Here is a 23,243-nt window from a genome sequence, read left to right on the forward strand (position 1 = left end):
CTATTACCTAATTTTGGCCTCCAGGAAGCTGCAGCCTTACTTTCAAGCTCACCCTTACTTTCAAGCTCACCCAATCACGGTTTTGACCGACCAACCTCTACGGCAAGTCCTGCAAAAACCAGAGGCTGCGGGTAGATTGTTAAAATGGGCAGTCGAACTTGGGCAGTTTGATATATCTTACTTGTCGCGAACAGTAATAAAAGAGTAAGCCCTGGCTGACTTCATTACAGAGTTCACTGAACTTACAGATAGTGAGCAGATTGAAGAGCCTAATGAGCCTGAGTGTCAAAACCAAGCTCCCTTGTGGAAATTATTTACAGATGGTTCTTCTAACGAGTGCTAGGCTAGAGCAGGAGTAATATTGATAACGTTGGAAGGGCATCGATTTCACTGTGCAATCAGGTTTGACTTCACTGCTTCTAACAACAAGGCTGAGTATGAAGCATTACTCGATGGGTTGCGGTTAGCCAGGGACATGAACATAAAGGTGCTTCACATCTACAGTGATTCTCAGCTGGTGGTAAATCAAGTCATGGGAGAATACCAGGCACGAGGTTTAAAGATGGTTGCCTATTTAAACAAAATAAAAGATTTATTTGCTCAGTTCGACAAATACACCCTCCAACAAGTACCTCGCGACCAGAATTCCAATGCTGATGCTTTGGCCAAATTAGCAAGTGCAAAGGATGCTGATACTCTGAATATAGTGCCGGTTGAGCGGCTGTCTATGCCAAGAATCCAAGCAGAGGAGACCGCTATGGTGATCCAGATGGAGGATACATGGATGGCACCATATATAGAGTATCTGACACAAGGCATGTTACCAACAGACAGAAACAAAGCCAGGACCCTTCAGCGGCAGGCTGCTAGGTATATCCTGGTCGATGGAATCTTGTACCGAAGGGGATACTCAATGCCACTCCTTAGATGTATTTCGAAAGAGAAGGCCAAAGAATTGATGAAAGAGGTACATGAAGGCTTTTGTGGAGACCACGCTGAGGGGAAAAGCTTGTCAAAAAAGATCTTGAGGCAAGGATACATCTGGCCCATGACGAATGAAGACTCGATGGATTTTGTGCGGAGATGTGAAAAGTGCCAGAGGTTCTCCAAAATCCCACGAGTAGCCCCCAATGAGCTTAAACAGATGCAAAGTTTGTGGCCATTTGTAGTTTGGGGCATAGATTAAATTAGATCTTTGCCCACAGGGAAGGGCAGCGTCAAGTATGCTGTGGTTGCCATCGAATACTTCACTAAATGGGCCAAAGTCGAGCCACTCGCAACCATAATGACCAAAACGGTTATGGATTTTGTGATCAAAAACATCGTTTGTCGCTATGGACTGCCAAGGAAAATCATCTCGGATAATGGCACCCAGTTAGATAGTGATTTGTTAACGGAATTTTGTGAATGACATTGTATTATCAAAAGCTTTTCTTTAGTCGCACATCCCCAAGCAAATGGACAAGTCGAAGTAGTCAACAAAACTCTAAAGGATACACTGAAGAAAAGATTGCAAGAAGCTAAGGGGGTGTGGCCAGAACAATTGCCTGAAGTCCTTTGGTCGTACAAAATTTCCCACCGAACAGCAATATGCCATACTCCATTCTCTTTAGCTTATGGGTATGAGGCTATGTTTCCTGTTGAGTTAGATTCGCCTTCGCATCGCAGAATAACGTACGATCAAGGCTCAAATAGCCAACTACTGATGGAATCCCTAGACTTGGTCGATGAGAAGCGTGAACAAGCCTAACTCCGAGTAGCTGCGTACCAGCAAAAAGTCGCCCGATATTTCAATTCTAAAGTATGAGAAAGGAAATTAAATGTCGGAGATCTAGTACTTCGAAGAGTTTTCCTAAACACCCGCGACCAAGCTGCTGGAGTACTCGGAACTAATTGGGAAGGGCCATACCAGATTAAAGAAGTCCTTCACCTAGGCACCTATAAACTTGCTCGCTTAAACGGAGATCTCATTCCTCGCTATTGGAATGGAGAACACCTGCGCAAGTACTATCAATGAACAATCCTTCTTAAAGGATTGGCTTTGTATTAATTTGACTTTTTACAAGTTATGAAAAAGGGTTGGTCATTTTATGTGACTAATTTCTTATAAGTGTAAGATCTTTTTGATCACTCGTACATATACGTTTTGTCCATTTATTACGAGAAATATAAGGGACTGTGTGCAGCCAGTCATTCTTGCCAATTATTGTATTTTATACAAGTATTTGCTCATTACGTGTGTTGTTTTGCTGTATTACATTTTAATTATTTTGCTAGGAGCAATATTGTTAAAACAGGTTTTGGTCAAGGCAAGTGACCAAGGACCTAAAACTCCTCGATTACTTGGAGGGCATATAAGGTATCTAGTAAGCAAAACATATCAAAAGGTATGTAAACACATGAGCAAAATAAGTGAAAGCATGCTAGGGTACTTAGAGTATTTTTCAAAATTTTGTATTTTGTTAAATCAAACCAATGTACTATGCTAAGTTTGGTCATGCGAACAGATGTTATAGTAAGATGCAAATATATTATAATATCAAAATTTATCCTTTTACACCATGAGCAGTCGCTGCTCGGATGTAATTGTTCAATTAAATGTAAAAGTTGCCCATGCAGCAAAAAATAGTCAACTAGAAAATAAGTGTCTTTACATCACGACCTGTAGGCCGTGTACTTAAAAAATTAAAGAGAAAAATAGTGGACTAAGAGGCTGAAGGATCTTGAGGGGTGCCCTGGTCGATGACATTTGTAGCTTCATTGTCCGCCTCGTCCACGCCAGTTGCCAAGGAGATTTCGGGCAAGGCAGGTACCCTTGCCTTCTCTTCTTCTGCCAATCGAGCAACGCAGCAAGCTATCTCAGCATGCCTTGCGCGCTTGGGAAGATAGCTGAAATTCGCCCCTTGGTGGTGTTTCTAGAAATCATAGAAACACTTAACTGTGGCGTTCTTGTACCGTTCCAAGTTGCTGGCGTTAACTTTTTCAAGCTTCTCGATCTGGCCCTCCAAGGTTGTAGCCTTTTGTCTACTCGCAATCAAGTCATCCTCGAGCCTTTTAGCCACGAGGTAATTGACGCGGTTAGACTCTTTGAAGTTGTCTCTCTGCTCGATGGCCTTATCTAGAGCATTTTTCTTCTCCCTCAAATCCTCAGCCAGTTTGTTCTTCTCCTCGAGCACCGCCTCAAGCCGTTCAGCGTACTTTGCTTCGGAAGCTTTGAGTTCGTCAGCGTGCCGTTGCTCCAAAGACCTGGACTGCTCGGTAGCAGCACCTGAGCGAAGCCGGCCGACAGTAAGGGTCAGCATGGCCGGTGATCAAAGCAAAGGTTAGACTGACTGTAGAATGTAAAAGGGGATGTCTCCACAGAAAAAGATAACTTACACTGGAAAACTCATTCAATGCGCGAGTTAGGATCTGGTCAACGTTCATTGTCTCTGTCGAAGCCATCGCCTCTCGGCAACGTTTGTGCTTCAAAATTTTGACGACCCTATCTTTGATTTATCTTAAGGCACAACTCGATATGTCGCCCCTTGTGGAAGAAGGACCAGCCTGCTGAGTTTGGTCGGTAGGGGCCGGTGGAAACGGTGTCAACCCGGCAGGAGCAGGGGGAGTTTGCTGCTCGAGAGGAGAAGGAGGTGGTGTTGCATTGGCTGAGGGCCCGTCTGCCAAAGGGCCTGCAGTGCGAGTTTTCTTGGCCTGAGGCACTTTGTTGCTTTCCCTGGGATGCCTCTTGCTCGTTTTCTTCTTGCTCGAGGGAGCTTCGGGAGCCTCGGGGGCACTGTATATATCAAACACGTTCTCAGAGTCCATGTCTGTAAGAAAGGCAAACACACAAACATTGAGATAGTATAAACAATTGAGTGTGTTATTTCAGGAAAATTGCCCGAGCTATCATTACTGGTCGCTACATTATATACTCTATTAGTGTTACACTCACTCTCTGGCATGAAGAAGTCTGAATCTAAATTGGGAGCGTACTTAAAATTACCGTCCCCGTCAAATAAGTGATAGGGAATTGGCAAACAATCTAAGAGCGAGAGATCAGTACCGTTCTCATCCAAAGATTCATCGAGGGGCTCGAGAGGTTTGGTGGCTTTCTTTTTTCCCTTTCCCGTTGAGGCGGGGGGAACAGTAGCTCGCGGAGTGCTGGAGGGTTCCCTGATTGTCACTCTAGTGGCCCTCTTCGGAGGGGGTTGTGACATGCCTGGGTGCTGCTCGAGAACCTCTCCACTAGTGGCACTCCTCGATGTGGACTCCCTCACATCTTGATGAGATGCGAAAAGGCCGACCAGTCTCAAATTGGCCTCTGTGACCAGTTGTTTGACACTTTTCTCTATGTTGGTCATGCTGGCCAGGAGGGCTGATCGCATCTCCATGTCTGGAGTAGGGTCTAGTCGCAACCATGGGCCTGAAACGCACTAAATTTCTAAGGGAAATGCAGAAAAAAGTTTAAGAAAGATAAACGACCAGTGGTACAAAAAATTTACCTCCTTGAGTGAAGGCCAAGTTGTTCGTGACCATGTTAGTCATCAGGAAATACTCCAGATGGTACCTCCCCACGTTCGAGATATAAGTGGTGTTAGTCAGGAAAGTGTGACCTGTTTCCTGGTGACAAAAGTGGAAAAACCCCTTGTTTTCTTGGTTAGGGTTAGATATTAGGTCGAACAGATAGTTGACCACATGTGGTGTGGGGACGGGCCATTTCTTGTGGCTATAGAGGATATAGAGTGCAACAAGGATTCTATATCTATTAGGAGTTATTTGAAAAGGGGTGACCCCGAAGTAATTGGCCACCCCCTGGAAAAAAGGATGAAGAGGTAGTGATGCTCCTGCCTCAATGTGGTACCTCGACCAGGCGCTGAAGGCGCCTCCAGGCAAGTTCGCTCGTTGGTCTTGAGTGGGTTGAACTAGTGTCACCCTAGGAAGTCCATATTTTTTAATGTAGTTAGCGATCATCCTGATCGTTACCCGGCTGACAGGAGCGACATACCATTCAACATCTGGTTGAACGGCGTTTCGAGGCTGAGCGCGAGTTTGAATGTTAGGGTCAGGGATATTTGTTTCCCGACCACTGTTCGAGGGAACTCCAGCCTGAGGAGCAGGCTGGTTTGAAGGGTTTGAAGGTTTCTTTTTCTGGGCAGTGGATTTTACTCTACCCATGGTTGAAAGGTTTGACTGGGGTCTATTGGGTGGGGTTCGAGAAAAATGAATTTCTGGTATCAGCAACGACGGTTGCTCCTCGTCTTTGAGTAATTGGGCAAGCAGGTCATCGTCGATAGGCCTTTCACCTCCCCACGGATCTTGCATGAAAAGCTGCGAATAGAGAAAGGGGGAGGTGAGAACGTAAAGCCTAAAATTATGAGTTGCGAGTTAGAATAACGTTGCTCGCGTATAAAGGTTAAGCTTTTATACAACCAGCATCATTCTAGCGAAAACACTAAGTTCTATACAAGCCGTTTGAAAAACATATTGAAAAGCAGAAGTAAAAAGTTTTTCGGGAAAAAATCTTTTTCAACCCAGAAGGGGCGGGAAAAACACAGTTTTTCAACTAACTTAAAAATCGAATTTTTGCTTCGATTTTATGCCCTAAATCTACAATCTCGACTACCAAACTAGATCTTAACTCCTACAAGACGTTGTTTTGTTACCCTTTCAAGCATCAGTTAACATTCCCAATTTCCCCAAAACAATTTTAGTCAAGAACAGTAAAAAAATCTCCAAGAACTAAGAAATCAGAAATATAGATAAACAAGTGTTGCATGGCATATCAGCAATTGAAAGGTTTGAAGAAATGTACTTGTATGAAAGATGGACTAAAGTTTTGAGGTGCTAAGTTGATTCAGCTGGGTAGGAGCTTCGTGATCCGTCTGAGTTTCTGGGTTTCTGGAAATATAGCTCCTGGTTCTTTAGTTTTCTTGAGGATAAAGTTAAAGAGTAAAAAGTAAAAACTAATTCTGAAGGGTTATTTATCTTAGTCGAGGAGCGGTTACCAAGGTAATCATAAAGGGTAAATTTTCAAAACATGGGGAAGTGTAATGACCGCCAGACAAGTTATTGGGAAATTGCAAAGACTTGATTGGACATGATTGATCACCTTTTTTCGAGAAAGCATGGGCGGCTCTGACAGATTTCATGGGGTATTCGAAGAGTCAGTTTCCTAAGTTTACTTATTACTGGTCGCAATAAATAAACTTGGGGGGAAAATGTTTACCCTAAAAACGGCTCCTGATGACGTGGCAGGGATTTCTCACACGTGGTTGACACGTGGCCAAAGTACTACTCGACTATCGATCAGAAGCACATCGCTTCGTCGGGGCTTAACTTTTATATACGACTAAGCTGGTCGTATGACTTGATTTGTTTCCTTTTTAAACTGTAATCTTATAATTAATACATTGAATATTTCCTCATTATGACCTTGATACACGGTTATTAAGGAAAGATATGGCTCGTTGGCCCATGTAACCCTCCTTGAGCCTATAAATATACATTAAATAGCTCAAGGAAGGGACTTTTGATCCCTGAATCTTTTTGCTAAGATAGAGAAAAAGAGAGAGCTATAGTGTAACGCCCTACTTCCTTATAGTCGTTACTAAGTGAGTTTAAAAACTTGCTTTTATCTCGCTAATCGAGGTTTTAGATCAAACAGTGTAATTAAGCTATAAACAGAGGAAAAACCTTAGAAATAGTAGTTTCCATGGAAAATCATAAAAGGTTTACACTTGGGATCCCAAAATACAGTTTAGAAATGTTTAAAACATATTAATTAAACCACGTCGACTAGACGACAAAATCAGAATTTGTTTACAGGCATCTCCCAAAATTCTCTGGCCGTGGCAACCAGGCTGGCCAAACATTTACACGTCGTCCCACGCCTGCTTACTCATGGTTGGTTGATCTTCTCTTTACCCTCACCTGCACCACAGAGCATCTGTGAGCCGAAGCCCAGCAAGAGAACCCACACACAAATAACATATGCAACACATAAATCATGCATATAAATAGGCCACCAATTGGCAAAACGTTGACCAAGCCCTGGATTCACGGACCACGCCGTGAGGATATCCCAGGTATCCTTCTAGGGACTCGCCCTGGCAACTCGCACTCCACGTGCTCAACGCTGCTCCCGGCCCCTTGCCGTTCTCGGCCTTGCACTCAACGTGCCCAGTGCCATTCCCGACCCTTCGCCGTTCTCGGTTCACACCGCTCCCGGCTCAAGCCAACCATTCACATCACAATATACATAGCATAACAAGCAAGTATAGAATTCTAGCATAATCAGATAAAGGGCTACACCTTGCAGTTCTAACATATTGGGTTTGGCCCTGCATATCAACCCATTCAAACACATTGGGCTCAGCCCTGCACACAAGCTCTATGGGAACAAGGGTTCTCTTACATGAGTTCCGAGCTTTCCGAGCACCGTTGTCCCGAGCACAGTCCTCTAACTGGAGCCTAGCCGAAATCCCTAGTCACAACACATTACCAATATCCAGTCATCAAGTTCTAATCCAATGAATAACTTCGAGCCACAACCCTAACCTCCGGAACCTTGAATTCTATCAATCTGGGTGATAAAATCCATCCCGAGCCTTAACCATTGAATTTCCAAGCCTAAACACCATTAAAAATGTAAACTAGCACTAAGGGCAGCGGCCCCACCCTCAAGAGCCGCGGCTAGCCTCAAAACAAAGGCTAGCACCACACTGACCCCCACACGGGCTGCGGCGCGCCCACCAAGCGCCACGGCACGCATGAACCTTCTCGGCCTACCATGGCCGAGCACACACACGGGCCGCGACGCACGGTTATTATTGATGCATGTTGGTTGGTTATTATGTATGAGACATGCATGGTTATTATTGATGCATGTCGGTTGATTGTTATGTATGACATGCGTGGTTATTATGATGCATGTTGGTTGATTAATGAGTATGACACGCGTGGTTATTATTGAAGCATGTCGGTTGATTACTATGTATGACATGCATGGCTATTCTTGACGCATGCTGGTTGACTATTAAACGTGACATGCATGGCTGTTATTGGTGCATGATAGATTGCTGGATTTATTGCATATGATGCATGAGAAACATGTGATTGGGACATGCCTTATATACTGAGTATGATATCGTTCAGAGCTTGAGTCTTTGTGTTGATGCATGGCCCTAATAGTACTAATACCTGTTTAGTAAGCATGCTAAATACCTCGTTTATGGATATGGAATATGTGATATGTGATTGGTGGCATGTCTTACTAGTGAAAGACACTGACTATTCAGGGACCGACTCTAAAGTCGAGAATCACGCATTGAATGGCTCTATGGAATTAATGCTAGACCGACCCTAAAGTCGAAGAACTTATAAGCGCTTTCCTGGTCTACGACCAGATGACTATAGCCAAGGTATATGACCTCGGTGACCGTTTGTCACATGGCTAAGGGACGTTGTCCATAGTTTCGACTCTAGAGTCGTGAGGAAGGTTATGTTGGTGACTAATCACCTTGCACCTGTCCTAATCAAACTTAAGGAAGAATCACTTATCAGTTAAGCTCTGGTGACCCTATCGTCACATGGCTAGAGGGAGCGATGCTCATTATTGTGACTTTTGGCTATTGTCACCTATTTGCTTGGACTGATAGTCCCGAATGGTTATTATGATCGTTGTTGATATTATATCATGCTCTACTGTGTTTTCTTGCTGGGCTTTGGCTCACGGGTGCTATGTGGTGCAGGTAAAGGAAAGAGGAAGCTGGACCATCATAGTGTTGAAGATCTTAGGTGATGGCGTGTACATATGCAACTGCTCGACCGCCACGGCCGAGGTTTAAAGTCGAACTAGGGTTGAACCCTGTTTTGCCGCTTAGAACGGCCTGTTGTAAATGTTTTCTGTAATAGACTCTGAAACTTTATTTTCGGGATCCCAATGTATATATTAAACGTTTTAGTGAAATGTTACATCCTAACCAAATTTTTAATCCCTAAACCGCTAATCATACTTAGTTTCACGATTTTGGCCAAATGACTCGATTAGCGAGTTTAGCACTATTTACAAGGCACACCGTAACGGTCCCTGGAGTTTGGGGCGTTACACATCCTCTCCCTCAAGTGCATACCAAGTACCCTCCTTGGTTCCCATCACCATCTTGATAACTACCTTTTCAATCAAGATCCTTTCCAATTACAAATCAGGTGCCCTAGCACTATCTGGGGTCCTTCTACCTCAAAAATTGATAATTTTTCCTTACTGAATTCTATCAATAGAAGCACTGTCTTTCACATCCCTTGCCCCGTAGCACTCATGCTCTTTACCTCATTCCACAAATCTCAAATAACTTGGCTCTCTCCGCCACTCAAATACCATCGAAGATCTAATACACTGGAGCGGCCCTAACACCCTGAACCATTCCAGAATTCAATCCCTACATAGGTCATTATTTCCAACCACCACCACTTGCATAAATTTCCAAAGTAAGGTACCCAACCCCTTACACTTACTAACACAGGTTATCATTGTCTTATCATTTCAAGTCGAGCTCATAGATTTATTAATCTCCTCGTCCTTATAACTTCTTTTATCGAGTCCCCATTTGAGTTCTTTCCAATCCATCACGCCAATATCTCAACCTGAACACCACTTTCTAGTGTCCTCCTGTCACAAGTACTTAGCACAATCCTTTAGTTATGACCTTTCACCTTTATATAACCCAGAATGAAGTTAGCTTTGTCCATCCACTAAACAATTCCTAGACAACCCAAACTTTCCTCTCCAACCAGAGGTTAACACTTCTTAAACCTTCCAGTTAATATTCTTTATCTGTCTGTATCATTATACTGTACCGATACCATTTACTCATATGCTAGCGGACATCTCCAGACTTTCAGGGTAGATGGAAATTTCCAACCCCAACTACCATCTACAGCTCTCTTGTACTACGATACCAGGTCTACCTAACCATCCCGGATGCAAACCATCTGAGTTCATCCGCCACCGCTGACTAAACTTCTCTACCTTGAGGTTCACACTCCGAACCAAACCACATCCAGGTCCAAAAATCATAATATTCATACACACATAAAGCATATTAAACCAAATCCACAATACCAAACATTTAGCTACCCAATTATACCACAACTAAGTATATTCATGTTTCACTATGCCTCCTACAGGCCAATAAACAGATATCACATATGGATTCAATTTAGGCAGTTAACCACACACAATCATTATGCAAACCATTATCCCAATATTCATCCACATGCATTAGCAACGCTATTCAGCACACTTTAATCTCTTCATGCAATAATCAAGGGCCAGGCCCTATCAGTATCTCATGCATATGTTAATTCGTTCATCATGCTCTATATATAAAATAAGCAGGCAAACAGGGCATTCAAATACATATTCAGACATATTAACCAATCCTATCAACCAACCCTGAGTTAAGCCTGTCACTGACTGCGTATGTACATATTCGGTCAATCTCCAGAACCAATAACCTTGGCTCCCTCGGATACCAAGTTGTAACGCCCTACTTCCTTAGAGCCGTTACTAAGTGAGTTTAAAAACGTGCTTTTATCTCGCTAATCGAGGTTTTAGATCAAACAATGTAATTAAGCTATAAACAGAGGAAAAACCTTAGAAATAGTAGTTTCCATGGAAAATCATAAAGGTTTACACTTGGGATCCCAAAATACAGTTTAGAAATGTTTACAACATATTAATCAAACCAAGTCGAGTAGACGACAAAATCAGAATTTGTTTACAGGCATCTCCCAAAATTCTCTGGCCGTGGCAGCTAGGCTGGCCAAACATGTACACGCCGTCCCACGCCTGCTATACTCATGGTTGGTTGATCTTCTCTTTACCCTTACCTGCACCACAGAGCATCTGTGAGCCGAAGCCCAGCAAGAGAACCCACACACAAATAACATATGCAACACATAAATCACGCATATAAATAGGCCACCAATTGGAAAAACACATACGGCCTAGCCGTCCCAGGAATTTACCAAGCCCTGGATTCACGGACCACGCCGTGAGGATATCCCAGGTATCCTTCTAGGACTCGCCCTGGAAACTCGCACTCCACGTGCTCAACGCTGCTCCCGACCCCTTGCCGTTCTCGGCCTTGCACTCAACGTGCCCAATGCCGTTCCCGACCCTTCGCCGTTCTCGGTTCACACCGCTCCCGGCTCAAGCCAACCATTCACATCACAATATACATAGCATAACAAGCAAGTATAGAATTCTAGCATAATCAGATAAAGGGCTACACCTTGCAGTTCTAACATATTGGGCCCGACCCTGCATATCAACCCATTCAAACACATTGGGCTCAGCCCTGCACACAAGCTCTATGGGAACAAGGGTTCTCTTACCTGAGTTCCGAGCTTTCCGAGCACCGATGTCCTGAGCACAGTCCTCTAACTGGAGCTTCGCCGAAATCCCTAGTCACAACACATTACCAATATCCAGTCATCAAGTTCTAATCATATGAATAACTTCGAGCCACAACCCTAACCTCCGGAACCTTGAATTCTATCAATCCGGGTGATAAAATCCATCCCGAGCCTTAACCATAGAATTTCCAAGCCTAAACACCCTTAAAAATGCAAACTGGAACTAAGGGTCGTGGCCCCACCCTCAAGAGCTGCGGCTAGCCTCAAAATAGAGGCTAGCACCACACTGACCCCCACACGGGCCGCGGCGCGCATGAACCTTCTCGACCTACCATGGCCGCGCGCACACACGGGCCACGGCGCACCCCTCCTAGGGCCGCGACGCTCCCCACCGAACCCAGATTTTCCACCATTTTTCCACACCTTTCCTCAAGCTAATTCACCCAAAACTCACCTATCAAACCCAGATATTTAACACATACATACCAGCTCAATATCAACACTAAAACCCCATCAAAATCTACTCCAAAACCCAACTAAGATACTCAAGAGCATGTCAAACTTAACTAGCATGCATATTCTAGCAAACCAGTAACAATTCTCAACATAATCCCAATAATTAAAGCTTACCTTGCTGAATTCAATCCATGTAGTTGATCCTCAAGCCTTAAGCTTCAAGCTCCTATAATATCACAGCTGAATTCCCCTAGACCTTCAGGTTAATTCCCTTAGTTTTCCTTGTGTTTATCTTAGAGAGTGAATGAGGAAGGAAGAGATAAAACTACCCTTAGCTGAAAGAGAAGAGAGTGGGTCGGTTTCTATAGCTTCTAAACTATTCCTCTATTTTGTTTTATTCAGCTTAAGTTTACAGGTTACCTCAAGGGTCGGGGTACCAAAACGTCCCCGAGGGCAAAATGGTAAATTTTCCCAATATTCCCGTCTAGACATTCCATCCTCAAATATATCTCCAAATATTTATTTTCATGTCCCGATAATCCCATAACACACCTAGTACCCAAATTACCCCACCCCGAGTCCGAATCTCAACCCTGTTGTGACTCTCTGGCTAACCGCTCCCCAGGTCTGTCTAGGATCGTGCTGCACAGACATATCACATATATAACATATATCACATTCATGCCCCTAATATCCAGACGGGGCCCACATGCACATTTAACTCACTAAACTTGCATCACTAACATATATCCACATTAATTCACCCATTAACACATTAAAGCACATTAAATCATTTATTGCCCTCCAGGCACACTAATCAAGGCCCTAAGCCCGATTAGCAAATTCGGGTCGTTACATATAGTGTAATTATCCATCATTGTATTGTATTTCTTCCAAGGTTTGTGAAACTCAAGAACCCTAGTTCTTTGATCACTGCTTTGAGATTCAATCTTAATAATAACACTAAGTGGACGTAGGTCATTACCACCTTTTGGGGCCGAACCACTATAAATCCTTGGTGTTTTCTTCTCTTCCATTAGATTATCTTTCTTAATTGTCGTTTCATATTCAATCGTACATTTGACTCCGTGTCGTTGGCCAAATCGTGGGTCAACAATCATAAGTCATAGATCATAAATCATAGGTCATAAGTCATATTCATAACTATAGGTCATAGATTATACTAACAAGTTAGATATAATAAAAAGATAAGTGTTTATACAGGGGTGGCAATTAAGCCCCGGACAAAAGTCCATCATACACCAGATATCACTTAGGTCCATCATAAAGTTTTGGCAACCGAGCCTACCGTACATAAGTCAGTCATACATCATTGGACACCTTAGGTCCAAGCACACTTACCCCCTTATTGTACCTGAAATGTTAGGTCATACAAACATAAGCTAGATCATAAACTACATAAAGTAGGTCATAATACTAAACTACCTAATTTTCCTTACCAAAAACTGGAATATTGGAAACAAGAGCTGGATTAGAACTCCTAAAACCAAACATAAGAAACCATAAGTTTCTAAAGAAATGAAGTTGAAGAGAAGATCTAAACCATCGATATAAGAACTTACCGAAAACCTTATGTTTAAAAGGAATTGAATACCTAACCAAATGTCACTATCATAAGTTAGGATTTGAAGAAAAATGAAAGAATAATAGAAACTATAGTGAACTAAACCTGAAGATAATGAATACCTTGGATAGCTTAGAACATCGATCTACACCTCGAACACCGAAATAACACAAAATCTTAATTCCCAAGTGTTTATAAAAGCTTTAGATTTGAAAGCTTTAATCCTAAAACCCTAGTGTAGCACTCTAGAATAATCTTAGCAGCTTGGAGGCTCTAAACAATGCTTGAATGATGAATAAAATGGCTGAGTACTAGGTTCTATTTATAGAGTTCAAGGAGTGAAACTAACTCCCATTTCAATGAATAAATAAATGATTAAAAATTGAATAAATTTGAATTATCTGTTCAACAAATGCCCAGAACTCGGTCAAAAACGTTCAGGAATAAGTCAAGGTTGTTGAGGGCTGTTTCTAGTTTAGAATTGTACGAAATTCAAAAATTGGCCACTGGAGCCGATATATCGCCTAGGGTAGGCGATATATCGCCTCTACCATGATTTCGAGGGTTCGTGGTTTCGTTCGTGCGAAGTCGACGTGTTTTTCGTATCAATATAGGCAATATATCGACTCCTATAGCTGCAATATATCGGCATACACTGATATTTTAAACACATTTTTGCATATTTCAGGATAATTTGAAATTGATTAAAACTACTTTGACTGAGTAAAACGTGATCCTAACAGATAATGGAAGGTTCTAGAGCTTCTCGATCTTTCTTTTAATTAAACTATTTATCAAAAATACTTAAATCCTTAATAAACATGCTTGTGACAAGTGTCATGCTCTTAATTATTCTAAAATTTATTAACAATGAACAAAAGTTAATTTAAATTTCATTTATCAACAATCAACTTAGTTTAGCTCATTTTGAAAAATATTAATTTAATTTAAATAGGATTTATCAACAATTAACCAAAGTTAATTTAAATCTCATTTATTAAAAAAGATTTCATTAATTGGTTTGTAAAACGTGATATTTTTAAAAATTTAACCAGTTATAAATTTTTAAAACAATTATCACTAGCTGTTTTTGAAAAAGATATCTTAAAAAGTTAAACAAATTCAAATATCCATAAAAATATCTAGTCATCAAATTTTCAAATTATTAAAATCCATAGAATAATGAGATAATATTATTTTAAAATAAAAGATTTAAAAAATATCTTTAATATCTGATAACTTAATTGTTATATTTTAATATATTAAAATATTTAAAATTAATTAGCTAACCTATTTTTAAATTTGAATTTTAATTTTTGTAGAGAATATCTATTTTTAAAGATCAAACAACAAAAATATCGTATTTCAAAAAAGATATTTTTAAATAATAGAAAAAATATGATATTTTTGTATTAACCCATTAAAAAATACATTCAAAATTCAAAATTTAAGAAAAAATTTACCGCAGGTCGCGGCCATGAAACTTGGTGGCCGTGACCACGCGAAGATTCTAAGAATTAGTCGTGCTCTGGCCATGCCCAGGGGTTTATGGTGGCCGCGACCACTAGACGTTGACTCCCAGGTCGCGACCAATGAAACCTGGTGGCAGCGGCCAAGACCAAAAATATGATTTAAATTTTTTTTTGTGTAATTTTTCAATCCAAAAATATTTTTTAAATAATTTTTACGATGTTATACACCAAATAAAACATTTATAAAAATTAATTGCATAGAAAACACAACAAAATAACCAAAATTTGCTAATAATCACATAAAAATCAATATGCTTCATAAAAAAGCATGAAATCCATCCAATTACTGAACACATCAAATAATTCAATTTTTACCATGTTCCAGCATGAAAATAAAGATTACCAAAGTTTTTGAGGCCAATTGTTGGGAAAACTTATACAAGATCTTGTTTATTTTCATGTAAATCATATATTAAACAAATTAATATAAGAAAACCTAGAACATGTTTCTATAATTAAATTTAAACAAAAATAATGATAAGAACACTTACATTATATGCATCGGAAAAAATAATTCATTCCTTCAATTTCTCTAACCCTTGAATCCTTTATGTCGCAGGGTATCACAAAGAAACTTAACCGATCTTCAATTTTCTTCACAACCTTCTAAAGTATCCTTAGAATCACCTAGACTTGAGTGGGAAATTCTCAACACATGAGATGGATACAAAGAGAAGAAGAGAAGAGAATATTGAGGCTTAGAAAATGACTTTTGTTGTAGAGAGAGTCTGAAATCCTAAAGTGTAAAAACTAGATCTTCTGATCTTCTGTTCTGCTCCAGATCTTCTAATCATCTGTTTTCAACTCTCACTTAGCATTCCTTTTATAGGCTCAATTAGGTCACTTATTTAATTAAAAAATTAATAAAATAATAGGTAATATCAGCCATTACGTCGAAATTATCACGAGCTTTAGGCCCGCGAAATTTCTCATTTAATTATAAGCCCATTGGACTTAATATTAAGGCCTATATTATTTTCTATTGATTAATTAATTAAATCTTTTATCAAATTAATTATTTATAATTTGAACATTGATTTAAACTTATTTAATAGTTTAGAAACTAATTTATCTTCATTAATAAGGCTGCCATATAATATCTTTTCATCTCTAAATTGCATAACTTTGTAAAACTATCCAAAATTGACCTGGTCAACTTTGATAATTCTAATTGATAATCAAATCAATTAATTGAGATTATCTAGATGATTTTATCCAAGGTACAGTGGGGACCATGTGCCTATGAAATCAAGCTCCAATAAGTTATCATAAATTTAACAAATAAATTTACTAACTTATTAATTCCTTGTGACTCCACTAAAAACATAGAATCGCACTCTTGAATTCATAGAACGCTCTATAAGTAATATAGATATGTTATTAGTTAGCCATTGTTACAAATATAATTATCACTCAATCCTCTATAGACGGTCTACAATGAGATGTGACTAAAATATCGTTTTACCCCTTATTGTATTTTATCCTTAAAACACTTAGCTCCTTGTAAATGATATTTCAGTAAACTAATATTAATTACAAAAATGAGATCTCTATCATTTAGCACCTAGAACCAAACTAAAAGGAAACCATCGTTTTACTTCTTCATTAGAAGCTATAGATGTTCATATCTATGATTAACACTCCTACTCAATTATACTACTGAGTTCTCAAGATGTAAGTATGGGCTAGTCCATAGGGTAAGCTGGTAACGAGCTAGTCAAAGAACTCAAATAATACAATCAGTTAGAATACTAACCACTCAGAATTGAGATTGAATTGACTGATGGTAGACTGTATGATACGACTAGAATAGATAATAACGATATGTTTACTTATCTTATCTACTGTCAATATCGCTCCAGTCCGATGTAACAAATATATCTGATCTTATCTACTTTGCTAATGTTTTGGAAAGAACATAACACTGCAATGTGTAAGTAGTTCATATCGTAGATTGGCAAGTCAGTGTAAATCCTGTGCACTGACTGATCTTAAGACTAACTTATTATGAACATATAATCATATTTATATTCCACTATGATTGCGTCACTAAAAATTAAGATTAGCTACATGCTCAAGATTTAATAGAAGTTTATATTAAACAAATAATCAAGAAAATAAAACATGTGAGCAAAGTGATTGACACGGTCAAAAAAGATTTCTATTCTTTTATAATAAAATGAGATTACAAAGAAATTGGATTTTAATTAGGGCATAAGATCCAAACACGACCCACATGGGAGAGCAGCTTAGAGGAGAGGTCGGCTCCCTAGGCACCATCCTCATTATCCAGGTGGAATTCCGGGTCATGAGTTGAGGCTGAAAATTTGCGAACCACCTAGAGAGCACTAACTGGCCTTGTTGCGCCGAGGTCAGTGATTTTATTCCCTTTATCCTCAGAAGGGATCTTGTTGAAGGGTGGAGGAGGAGGTGGAGGAATTTTTAATTTTTGAGGAGGAGGAGTCGTAGGTTTTGGGGTTGGAGGAGTAAATAGTTCCAAGGAAGGAACTGTCTTCAAGATCTTGGCGGGAGGAGGCGCATCCTTTTTCGAGGACATGCGACCTCACTTTCCACCACGAGCCTTGAGAGGCATCCTGAGGATATCAACCATGTTAGAATCCATATCGTCTGCAAAACAAAAGGATAGTCATATTAGAATTGATCACATATCATTGCATTTAAAGTTAGCAAGTAAGAAGACCTAAATGGAAGAACTTGACGTCCAAGAAATTTCTAAGTCAACTAAGGGTGTCTCGATAACTTGAGTGGGCTTCTCACTTGGGATTGATACCTTATTTCACAATTTGGGAGATAATTCAGAGAGGTCTTGCCAATCATTCAAGCCATAGTAAAATCCTATGCCTTTCCATACTTTGTTAATGCTATAAATTGTTTAGGATTCGGCCAACCAACTATCGTCTCTAAGAATATTAAAATATATCCCTGACCATGTCATAAAGTTGTTCTGGGGGTTACTAAAAGAGACTAGTACATTTGGCTCCTGTTCTAAAAGGGTGGGAGATCGATTAGACATATCTAGTACAACTTTACCCCCAGTCGAGCTCTGGGATGCCTCATCCTGAACCTCATTGTCGAATCTTGAGGGTTTGCCCTGGGCTAAGCTCGAACCCTTATTCCTCTTTTTCTTTGAAGGATCGAGAGGTTGGAAGTGGAACGTCTTCCCATCGGGCATACTTACGTGTCCCAGCATCATCCGTAGACTCGCCTTCACCAAGGACACCTCATATGCAGAGCTTATCCTTGTGAAAAGGTAATGGAAGGACTGCTGGCAATAAGGAAGCCTCAAGATCTCATTTTGATGATCCGTCATCTCCTTAGCTGGCTTCAGGCAGTCAAAATTGGATGTACAACATAAAATTATAATTATCTGAGCTTAAGGAAAAGGCAAAATTTAAGTTCGAAAACTACGGAGATGTGACTTACATAGATGGTAGAATGAATAGAACTTGGACGGTTCGAGGCCATTTGCCCTGAAAAACTAGGTCTTGAAGTTTGGAGGAGGGTGGGGGATGTTCTCGAATAGTTGCTTCTCTCAAGGCCAACTCGAAAGATAGTAGAATTTGTACCCACCTTTAGCTCGTATAGGGTTTCTTTTTGTAGAGTCCAAGAACTTTACTTAGCTAATTGTTTAGTAGTATTATAGTATGTATAGTATTATCTTTGTTACTGTGGATTTTTGGTTCAGACCGGGAATTATTTGGACACTCATAGTAGTACTTATAGATTTTCTAAGTTTAACCTATAGTTTAAGGATATTTAGTATAACCTAAGGTTTGATTAATGTGACTGATATTAAGGATTATATTTATTATATTATAAGGTTTAGACATCAACCAATAGGATTTTAAGCACATGTTATGAAAGGTGATTAAGGATTAAGTATTTTTTAGGATTAAATTTAATAAGGAGTAAAGTTTGAATGTTATAGGGTCAGTCAGCAGCTTTGAAAACGTTGAGGGCTTAGTCAAAGCTGTTTACTCCATTCAAACTTAGCTAAAAATGTGTAATTTCGTGTTTAAATATTCACCGTGTGCCGATATATCGCAGCTATAGGGGGCGATATGTCGCAGCACGTAGATACGGAAAACACGAAACGATGCACAGTCGCCTCGGGCATACTGGCCCAGGCGATATATCGCCTACAGGGGGCGATATATCGCCTCCTCCAGCATGAATTCAAACTCTTTTGAATTCTTTTCCTTTCAGCCATTCAAACTTCTTCAAAAGTCCAGCATCTTTTGAACGAGTCTTCAGCCTCTGCTGAACGATTATTCAAATGATTTTCACCTAAAAAGCCATTATTTTTATTCAAGTAAAATCAAGATACTTTCATTCCCAAACTCTATAAATAGGACCTAGTACCCAGCCATTTCTTCACCTTTTACTCTAAGTTAAGAAGCTGCTAGTGTTAAGTGAGTGTGAGAGTTTAAACACCTGGTTTGGGAAAATCATAAGCTTAAACATCATAAGCTTATCAAACACTTTGGGAAGTGAGGTTCGTTAGTATTTCGGTTGTGGTTAGATTGATCTTGCAAGTCTTTGAGGTAACCAAAACTCTAGTTCATTTCTGTATTATGTTATTTTCTTTCTCATAGTCTTCTACTCAATCTCTAACCTTAATCTCTATTTTGGTTAGGGAATCTAAGTTCTTGAGCACATAAGTTTCGGTAAGCATGTCTCTCAAATGGTTTAGTCTTCTCATTTCCTTTTCATCTCTTTCCTTCTTTCAACTCACTCTTGTTCATTATGGTTTTAGGAGTGTTCCAAAAAGTCCCAACTCAGTCCACATATCCCGGTAACTTTGGTAAGGAAAATAGGATAGAATCTATATGTGTATTGCTTATGTGTTATGTTATGAAATATGATATGTTATGAATGTGTATGTTTGTAGGCTTGGGCTTATGCCCTATTTGACTAACAAGACCCCAAAAAGATTATGGGCATATGCCTACTTAGCTAGTAGGACCCCACTAATCTCATGGGCATAAGCTTGTTTAGTCTATGGGACCCCAAGTAATAATGGCCATTATAATAAGTGTATGTATTAAGTGTTATGATATGTCTTTACGTTTATTATGAAATTTATGTTGATGACTATGTGTTAGATTTTCCTTGCTGGGCATTAGGCTCATTCCTTTTTGTTTTATGTGCAGGAAAATAGCTTTAAGAGGCGGTAAGATTCGTGGACACTTATAGGATGTGTATCGATGGTGAATGGAGTCAAGGGGCCGAGCGTTATTCGATTCGAGGATGTAGTCTCATTTTATCTTTTATGGTTTTATATGTATTTTCCGCATTTCTTATGTAATTCTTTTCACTTAAATCATGTTTTGTTTTTAAAGACAATGGGATCCCATATCCTTCTTAGTATTTATTTGTAAGTAACTCTTATTTTACAAGTTACTCAATAAAATTATGGTATTTTCGTAAAAATGTAAGTTTATGTATAGTTTCGTTAATGGTCCAAAAAGTCTAGATTAGTGGGTCATTACACTTTTAAAGCAAAAGAGATACAAAATTTCATAAGGCATATAGTTTGACAACCATGTTGCTTAGAAATTTATACAAAATCTATGTCAAACTATAGATTTTGGGTTTTATACCCTTATAAAACCTTGCCGGACATGTAACTCGATTTTATATTGTTGATAAAAGTAGTAGAAATCATTTAGTTTGATAACCGTGTTGCTTGATTTTTTTATTACATGATTATTGAAATAATACAAACATTTATAAAATCCTGAACATATGGATAATTACAATTATAGTGACTAGGTCACAGTGGATTATAGTTGTAATTATATGTTCAAAAGAACGAGTCCTAAGATTAGATCAGTGCATTGGATTTTCACTAATTAGGCAATCTACGAAATGATCTACTTACACATTCAGGGTGTGATGTCTTATCCAAGGCATTGACCAAGTAGATAAGATCAGATGTATTTGGTTACATCGGACTAGGACCGATATTGATCATTGATTAATAAATAAGTATCGTTGTTATCAAATCTAATAAATGTTACAATGTTGACCATAGGTTAAGTCGATCTTATTTCTGAGTGAAATATTCTGCTAATTATATTATTTAAATCTTTTGATTTGTTCGTTACCTACTTACCCTACGGTCTAGCCCATACTTACATATTGGAGATTTAGTTGTGTAATTGAGTGGGAGTATAATTCATAGATATGAAACTTAAAACTTCTGTATGAGGAGTGAAAAGATGATTTCCTTAATTGCTTTGTTCAAAAGGATAAATAATTGAGGTCTCATTATGTGATTAAGTTCACAGAAATATCATTTATAAGGAACTTAGTGGGAGTTAAGGATAAAATACTGATGAGGGGTAAAATGGTAATTTGCACCCAGCTCGTTAGTAAGTCATCGATAGAGGATTGATTTACTGTAATGGTTATAACAATGGATAATGTATTTATGGTTTGGAAAATACATTCTATGAATTCAAGAGTTCAATTCCGAGTCTATAGTAGAGTCACGAGGAATTAATAAGGTAGTGCAATTATTCGTAAATAAATTCACGGTAACATATTGGTGTTTGATTTCATGGATCCATGGTACCCCACATCACCTTTGACTAAATCATCTAGAATGTCTCAATTAATTGATTTAATTATCAGGTAGGATTCTTAAAGTTGACTAGGTCAATTTTGAAAAATTTACAGAGATATGAGATTTAGAGAATAAAAGAGAATCTTTGGGTAAATTTATTAATATTGATAAATTGATTCAATATAAATAAATAATATTAAATCAACTTTCAAATTATAATTAGTTAATTTGAATAAGGGTTTAACTAATTAATTAAAAAAAATAAAAGGTTTTGAATTTAGGCAATTGGGATTTAAATTCAAAACAAAGAGATTGGGCCCAAGTCCATTTGTGGGAGCCCAAAGCTTTTATCTTTTTGTTATTATTTTAATTAATTTAAATTTAAATAAAGCCCATTAAGTTGCCTATATAAGGAATATGATATCTAGGGTTTTCATAACTCAGTCTCAGTTGATTCTTTGTGTATGTGAAAATCTAGACAATCTAATCCTTTCTTAGCCACTATCTCTTCTTCTCTTCTAGATCTCTATCTCATGCATTGAGAACCAGCCCACACTAGTTCTAGGTTGATCAAATGCTTGGTGAGGAAGACTGTGTTGCTGATCTAGTTCAATCTCTTGATAGTAACTCTGATACAGAAAGGAATCAAGGGTTCAAGAGATTGATGGAAGGAGTTGTTCCAGTTCCGTTATGTAATGTAAGTTTTTACTTTACTATGTATTTGTATCAATTTCATAGGAGCATGTTCTAGGAATTTGCATGTTTGTTTGATAATATGTAAATTACATGAAAATAAATATAGATCCTACCATATGTATTTCCTACAATTGGCCTCAGAGCCATAGGTTGCTAGTTTATTTTCATGAATGAACATGTATGAAATTGATTAATATGCTAGTGTGTCAATTAGATGACACATGTTATTGATACATGTTTATGTTTTATTATATAAATTTAGCAAAAATTTGGTTGTTTTAGGATTGAAAAACTGCACATATTTTTTTTTTGGACTGATTGGACAGTATGCATGTCGAGCACGCATGAAAAAGCTGTCTGGACCTCGGGGCCGTACGGCGGACCCGATCGGGCCCGCTTGGGCTTTTTCACAAAAAAAAGTTATTATTTTTTTTAAATTGGATATTTTGTTAAGTTGAGTTTAAAATATTTAAAATTGATTATCTTATTATTTTAGATATTTTCGCTTTTTAAAATATTTTGAATTGGTTATCTGATAATCAAGATATTTTTTATAAATGAAATATTAAAATTAGTTATTTGATTATTCAAGATATTTTTATTGTTTAAAATATTTATAATTGGTTATCAGATAATTCTAGATATTTTAGATATTTTAAATTTGGGTAAAAGATATTATGATATTTTAAAATTGGTTAAAATATTTAAAAATAAAATATATTGTCATTCCTAACAACTTAACAACCTAGTTTAAATTAATTATTTAAAAATGAATTTTGTTGATAAATTCTATTTTAATTAATTTAATATTTTGCAACTTGTTTAATTTATTATATTGAATTTTGTCTGATGAATTATATGCTAATTAATTATGGTATTTTGCAAAATAGTATATTTTTGTGGTATATATACATAATTTAATAATACATGCTTATAGAGTAACATGTTAGGCCCATCAAATTATTAACATATCAAACATCCT

This window comes from Humulus lupulus, chromosome 3, assembly GCF_963169125.1.
Source record: "Humulus lupulus chromosome 3, drHumLupu1.1, whole genome shotgun sequence".
Lineage (NCBI taxonomy): Eukaryota > Viridiplantae > Streptophyta > Magnoliopsida > Rosales > Cannabaceae > Humulus > Humulus lupulus.